The 8,313-nt window shown below is 35.0% G+C and overlaps 1 pseudogene; it reads right to left on the reverse strand.

Annotated features, from left to right (window-relative positions):
- Positions 1 to 939: 939 nt before the first annotated feature.
- On the reverse strand, positions 940 to 6,516 carry LOC122362446 (annotated as a pseudogene).
- Positions 6,517 to 8,313: the final 1,797 nt, after the last annotated feature.

The raw sequence follows: 8,313 nt of genomic DNA on the forward strand, positions 1-8,313 counted from the left end.
TTGCATCTCGGTTGAACATGTTTTTAGCTCCCTGCGCAGGACAAAGTGCTTGAAACCATCTTGAATGTTATTGAATTACAGTGACTAAACATGTCAGGTCACCGCAATGTTAATTCACGGAAAGAACAAATATTGAGCTTTGATTTTTCAGTTTTGGTCAAGAAGTGCGAAATGTCTGTAATGTCATGTTGAAGTTCTATACGTTAACATTTAGCTAACAATAAATAATGAAAAACTACTGAAGTTAATTCATAAGTACACTATTGTTCATTGTTTATATTTGGTCATATATTAATGTTGCTTTATACAATGAGAAAAAAATATTAAAAGGTTCAGGGTCAATACAGTTAAACAGTAATATTGTGAAATGTTTTTGCAACGTAATACTTGTAAAATGTACTTTTTTCTCAGGATATTTAGCAGTCTTATTGCAGTCTTCAGTGTCACATGATTTTAATAAGCTGATTTGAAGCTCAATTAACATTTTTTTTATCATTAATGCTAAAAGCAGTTGTGCTGCTTATTATATTTGTGGATACCATGGAAAAAATCTTTTGGATTCTGTGACTAGAAAAGACCTAGACAACAGCATAATAAAAATGTGTGTGTGTGTGTGTGTGTGTGTGTGTGTGTGTATACATATACACACAGTGTACATATTTAAAGTTAAATACATTACTGTAATTTACATAAAATTAACAATAACATATTATATTATAAAATAAAACAGAATTACAGTATAGATATAATGTAGCATTAAATTCCATTATTAATTTATGATACCTCATACAATAATTAAGTTTGATCTTAATTTGATCTAAAGTAAAAAAAAAGAAAGAAAAACTGCTGTGTACTAAAGCTGAGGTTAACATCAATTTATGTATTATGTATTATTACAAATTATGCATTGTGCTGTGCAAAGAAAACAATCACAGGATGTATAGTTTAAAATATATTCATTTATTGCTGATAAAATCTCTAATATATGACTGATTTACATATAATATTTGTTCACAATACTGCTCAATTTAAGTCAGAAAAATCTATATCATAGTATCTATGGCAGAACATCATGGTACAACATTCCTAAAACAATTCTAAACGCTAATCCCTTGAAATTCTCTTGATAAATAATAAAAAACACTTTAGCAACAACATATTGCTGTTAATAAGTGCTTTCCTGCAGGTATTCCAGCATCAATACGTCTGATCAGTTACACATTTAACTGACATTCATCCATTGCCATAAACACAAAAAAAGAACCATGATGTCTTTCCTATTAAATAACATGGAGTATAGTGCAGTTCTGCATAGCTAGAAATAAAGCACAAAGTGGAGCGATCAAAGATAGACTGGGATCATTTGGAAGTAAAATAGTAGTCCAGTTCACTTAAAACTGCAAAGAAAATGGGTAACAAACCACTGTTTCTACAGCTGGGGCTGCCATTGCTATTAAGCACTGAGTATATAAGCATTTTAATACTATTTCTCGTGTTAAATAATAATATAAGCAATTCACGACAGAAATAGACAGTTTTAGAAGCTCAGATCCAGCTTTCTTGTTATCAACACTGCAATGTAAGCAAGGGCCTGGGTTATGATATTTCAGTAGCAATTTCACTGGGAATGTTTTTGCGAACCAGTCAAAAGCACCATGATCAGAAGGCAGAGGGAGGGTTGTGGCATCAATACTGCTGTTTACTTGAAGGATGCACGGACTTTGGCGTCCCTTGAGAGGTTGAGGGGTCTGTAGTTGTCAACCATGCAGCAAGGTGCCTCTCCTTCAGATGTGAACAACAGGCTACGGAATTTAGCCATCTGAAGAACAGACAGACAGAAATATTTTTCTTTGATTGTGGTGTTTAGTGTGTTGCTGGCAGTCTTGTGGAGCCTTATTACAGCCTGTATTAACTATATTTAGCTCCATGCTCATTCATAGAGCACTTGCCAGAATTCCCGTGCAGTTGTTAGACTGTTTTGACTAACCACTGGAGGCTAAAAAGCTCTGCAGGCTAACAGCACTGCCTACAGCAGGGAAAGGTATTGAATGGGGCACTTTTTTTTTTTTTATTTGTTTTTTGTAAAGCAAAAATGTCACTCAATATGATCCTGCTGAAGCAGCGTTTATAAGACAAGCTGTAATTCTAATATGTCAATTCTATGTCTTGATTCTAAATCAATTCTAATATGTTTGGTGCTCAAGTATGTTCACATGCAGAATGTGAATAAAAATCTTACTGAACGGTATTGTATATTATAATATTTGCATATATTTGGTGTTACTATACAGGAAATGTATTTATTATTTTATAATATATTAAATATTCAGTGTGGTGTATCACCAGTAAAATGGGTGTAGGATAATACTTATTGCTGAATTACAACTGCACTTTCTTGTTTTGCTTATTGCTTTAATAAATAAAATGTATAAAAACAAGAATAGACTGCAGTGAAGGGCAAATTGATCTCCATTAATGAACATATGGGTGTTGGCACAATCTTAAAGGCACAAGCCTGACTTAAATATGATACTTGTTGTCAGGCAAGCAATATATTTAAGATAAAGTAATCTTGTAGAAACAGAAACATATGGAGCACCGACCCTCCCTGTTTCGAAGTAGGAGTGACGTTTAATGTTGGGACCTCATTAGTGTTATTGCAATACTAAACCAACAGTATTTGATTTGGGTGTTTATTAACTTATTGTCAACTCAATAGGTAGCAAAGACATTATAAAGTAACAAAAAACATATGGACCTAATCATGTTTCAATGACCCAAGATATGGACTAGATATTTCTGTATATAACTGTTGAAAATGTGAAAGCATAAATAAAGTATGATGAAAAGTACCTGAGCAGGACTAACACTGATTGGCTCTTTCAGAACGATCCAGGTGACGCTCCAGAAGAGGAGGTGTGGTCAGAGAGCCCTCGTAAGTCCAGAAATCCAGAGAGGCGGGCAGCAAGGTTTTAGGATCGAAGTTGCTAAATGTAGTCTGTCTGCCCTGGAGAAAAAACAGAATGTTGTAAAAGACTAAAAACATCTGAGGGGAACCGGGACGAATGAATAAATACCTTTGATTTGATGTCATCAAGAGCATCTAGAACTTTCTGAAGTCTTGGATTGGCAGAACCAATCTGGGAATAAAAAAAACACACAACAGATCCATCATTTGAAATCATTTAATCACTGCAATTCCTGAAACTCTTTTGGGAAAAATCCTGACCTTCAGAAAAACCCCAACCACAGCAAGGCCATCAGGTTTATTGGCAGCTTCGCCAAAGTTTGGGTATTTGGTGTTCCAGTGAACGAGATGAAGCTTTAGAAAAGAAGACGGGAAACATTCAGTATATGCAGAAAAAATACAGAATTGGCTTAATATATTAGCATATTAAAAAACAAGGGGTTCACAAATTCGTGAGAGATGATCGCAAGAATATTAATGAGCTATACATAGTTAAACAGGAGAGTAGAATTGGAACGGCCTGAACCACAACACAGAAGAAGAGGGTTCTTTCAGCTGTAATGTAACACTGAAGCAGGAGTGTGAGAGGGAGTCTCATTACCTCACAGGGGAACTTGGTTCCAGCAATAGTGTGCTCTGAGCCCTTGTCATCACTGCTGCCCCAATGGAAATGGAACTGTCTCAACCTGTATATCCCTGTCACGGGACCTCCAGCCAGAGCTGCACATAAAGCATTTTTCCAATCATTCAGTTGTTCCTTTTAACAGCACTACAAAATCATCAGTCAATCATTTTGTAAAGAGATAATATATGAAGATGTATTTTTGCAAAAGCATAAATCTATGTTTTTATTATTATGTTCTTTTTAAATCGTGGTTTTTGAATCATGTGTTTTATTGTGTTCGCTGTTTATTTTCAGTTATTTAGTACAAAATAAACCAGCTACAGTTTGATTAATTGGAAAGCATGATTTCTGTAAATTGTTATCTTGTATTCTGTTATAGTTATCTGTTTCTGCAAAAGAACTGTTCATATATATCTAAATATTAATAGAGTTTTTAATGTATTTGTGCATTTATATTTGTATTTTTAATTCAATATAACAATGCATATAAAGCATGAAGATAATATATCTACATACATTCCATAGATGTCAAATATATGCCAATAAATATTTGATATGTTCCAGAAGTTTGTAATAATTAAGGGGGTTTTTTTTGTATTGGTGCATTTATAATGTATATGCATGCATTTATAACGCACTGCATGTGTTGTCACATTTAAAAAGGAGAATTTTTTTATTGTAATTACAATTTTAAATATATTAAAATACACAATAGTTATTTTAAGTTAAGTTAAGTTTTAGTAATGTTACTCTTTTTACTGCATTTACCTTCTTTGAAAATCATTTGAAAAATCATCAAGTAATCAAGTAATACAAATGCAGGATGATATTAAAATTATATATATAAATATATACAGTTTTTTTACTTCTAAAATCACAATTATAATAATCATTCTAATGCAAATTATGCTAATTGAATGAATCATTTGAGATTCTTTATCTCTATATGTTTTTATACAAATTAATTAATTATTATTTTAATTCAGTTAAAATCTCTAATATGGGATTGTATGGTATGAATATGTGTTAGGAATCCTAAACGAAAGGGAACCGACAGGTCAGTGTGAGTGGGCTACTTGGGATATTACTTGAGCAGCTTAATATTCACTACCTAACATATCTAATAGATACTTCTTTATCTCTTTTTTAGCAAGCAATTTGTGTGCAAAAAGTGACTTTTTTGTGTGTTTCTGTACAAGGTTTCTTTTCCGAGCATATGTGTGATTCCCCTCTTGAAACGGTCATTAAAATTCAGCACATGTTGCTCTCATTGACCGGCCGTGGCACACAGCATTGATATGTGGCTCTGTTCTTTCTCTCATAATAGAATACATTAGTACTTGAGGACACGGAGCTCTAAGTGCCTTATTTCCACCGGCAGAGGAAGGAATACATTCACACATCTACATCCCCTGCTCACATAACGGTTTTACATCATTTGTTGATTCAATATAGATGAACTGGTGTAAATTGAATTCAGAGTAAGACGGGCCTATAAGGACACAAAAGAGAAATTCACAGTTTCGCGTAATCCTTGCTCTCTGAAAAAAAAAAAGAGTTGAAGCTTGGACTCAATTTGAGCACTAAAAGCTCTGGACTAGTTAATAAATGAGGAATGAATGAATAGAAATAGGGCAGGAGATGACGGAGTGACGAAAGACTTCAGTTGTTTATGTACAGATTTAGATGCACCAGTTCTTTTCACTTTAGTTTTTAATATGCACCAAAAAGAAAATCCTTGGTAAAGAAAAAAAAAAAAAAAGGTCCAAAACATATGTTGATGAATATTTAATGAAAAGTGCACTAAAGAAAATACCTATTCTATGTTAAATAAATTCATGGCTGCATCAGATTAGGTTTAATAATGCTTAAGAAGGTTGAAAATAAGAGCAGCGATGTACTAACTTGAGCTGTTGTCGTCATCAGCGAAATCCACTTGGAATGAATGGCCATTGTTGAGGATGCCCTTAGCAGTGGCGGGTCATACTCAATTTGAGATGCTTCATAGAAGGGTCGTGTTGTGTTTGGGTGGGTACGATATCAATGGGAGACTGCCTGGGTCCGTTTGCTATGGGAAAGCTTTCTCCCCACTTTTCTGGCCCTGAAATTACAGTGCAAGGGGAAAAGATGAAACAGAGTAAGATAAAAACCTAGTGCTTAGGTGCACAAAAAAATTGTTTACATTCCTCGCAAGATTCAAGGTCAGCAAATGCAGACGATAAGGAGCTGATACGTGCAGCTGTTACTTTGAGGTGCTTTGACGTTTAGAAATGACTTTTGTTGGTGTAACCTAATTTATATAGGTTGTTTCAGTCATATTATTGTCTTGTTTTGTTTTTGTTTGTTTTGTTGGGGTTTTTTAAGCAATTAATTAATATTAAACACAAGACACATTTCCTTACACTGTAATCTGCAACGATCTCGCACGCACTCCGAAAATAAGTACTTTCAACAGGGTGGTACTCTTTCAAAATGTTCTTTTGTGCCTTATTTACCAACAAATTGTACATTAGTACCTAAATTGTACAGATTGGTACCTTTAAAAATACGCTTTCCCAGTGACAGCTTTTGTAACATTTGTGTTATGCATATGTCTTATGCTTATTTATATTTTACATTTGCTTGTTTTCTACTTTTTTTCCCTGTTGCATAATAATAACAAATACCTCCCGGCACAGAGAAACCTAATGAATCAAAACGCAATAACTGTTTTGTTTTTAAGCCAAAGATGTTGTATTAGTGTTTTTCAGAATAGAAGAATGTAAAGAAAAACACTTTTTGACTTAATGATATTGTATATTTTAATATAATGAAGCTAATACAGTCCTTAAAGACTAATAGATTCATTTAGGACCCGTAAAAACAGCTTCTTACCGTCTTGTGCTCCGTAACCCCAAGCGTGAGACATGATTGTTAGTGTCTTTTCAATGTGTTCCGCTCCTTGTAAGACCTGGACGCTAAAGACCAACAACTGCTGGTTCTTCTAAACTATGTCAGCCTTTATATAGAGGTCCTGCTGGTGCTGGTACCTATCTCAACCCAGTGGGCTTGGCCACATGGTCTCTCCACAGGAGGAGTCAGTCAGAAGACATCTGAGCAGCCCCCGTCCCTGAGCATCGCGTCGCTCCGTGAGATGCTCGGGCGCCGGTGAACTGACGGGATGAGGACATTCCACGCGACCGGTTTCCGTCTGTTTATGTCGCTTTCGCCCTTTCGCGGCCAGAATAGCAAACCTCTTCATCCGTCGTATTCTCCGACGGTTCGGATACACGTGCCTCATACATGCTCTCCTGACCTTCCTCGTCCTTTTGCGATGCTGTGTGCAGACACGCAGGCTGTCGTGAGACGAACGAGCGGAGGAGCGCGGATGGACTCTGGATTTCGGCGGTTTAATGGCTGGTTTTGTAACCGGTGTTGCCGTTTATGACGTTGTTTTGAGCCACATTATTTTAAGAACGCAAAAGCAGCCGCCGTTTCTTCTTTCATCCTCTGGTACCCGTTCCGCGAAGCGCTCGACGCTTATTTAAAGGGGCCGGTGCTCCAGCTGCGATTACTGACTGTTATATAAACAGCCTATACCAAAGTTAACAGAGCTTTAATGTATACGTAAACTGTTTGCACTTTATTGTCTACGTTACCTAACATGCTTTGTCTTTACAGTTTCTACCTATTTGTTCACTTGTTGATTATAAAAACGTAGGGCCTCTGGACTGAATAGGCTACACATTAGCGGGTATTTGTAGGCTCCGCAATAAATAAATCACTAATGCGTTCCAGTAAATAATAAATAACGTAGTTAATAGTAACTTGTAATGGTCAAACTTAAGAATGCTGCGTCGTTGGACGTCTTTGCGTTATTAAGCTGCTGCCATCTGGTGGCCGAAGCGGGAAATAACAATTGATGTGCCTCAATTTGATTTACCTTACATTTATTTATTTATTCTAAAAGTAGTAGTGAAGAAAAAAATATATAGACAGTGTTGGATAAGTGTTGTTTATAAGATAAAAATATACATTTGTTTTTCTCATGTCATACGGCTAGTGCATAAAAAAGCTCCTTTTATCTGTATAGTCACTGTGTTATCATCACTCTAAACAACTGGTTTAACTTACCAGCTGTTAACAAGTGTCAATCAATTTCAGATTCAAATTAGACAGTTTTACATTTTTATGTGATTTAAAAAGTAATGAGAAGTAGATGACTATAACCTTTTAAGACTAAAGCGTATGCAACCGGCCAGTGATGTTTTATATGTATCTGATCATTCAGACCACTAGGTGTCAGAGAAGAATCACGTTTTATATGACAGCACACAGTAGTCGGTTTATAATATGTGTGTGCATTACACACACACACACACACACACACACACACACACATACAATGCTAATACTATACATGAATATAGATATAATGAAAATAATAGTTTGGTTAGTCACTCCATGTGCGTTATAAGCAAGTAATGGTGTATCTTTTGTTCTCTCCCAATTTGATGTAGCACAACGATACAGATGTTCTTCAGAGTGGGTTAAAATGTATAAATTTGCATGTTTGTTTTTTATATAATTTTAAATAATAAATATAAATATATGTCTTAATGGTCAATTCTTTACATGGCCCTAATAGATTAATGATGCCCTTTGTCGTGAACATAAATATTATACTCAATACATCAATGGAAATTATATATTTTAAAGCATTTTAAAGAGTACTTTTGTG

The sequence above is a fragment of the Puntigrus tetrazona genome, chromosome 2 (assembly GCF_018831695.1).
Source record: "Puntigrus tetrazona isolate hp1 chromosome 2, ASM1883169v1, whole genome shotgun sequence".
Lineage (NCBI taxonomy): Eukaryota > Metazoa > Chordata > Actinopteri > Cypriniformes > Cyprinidae > Puntigrus > Puntigrus tetrazona.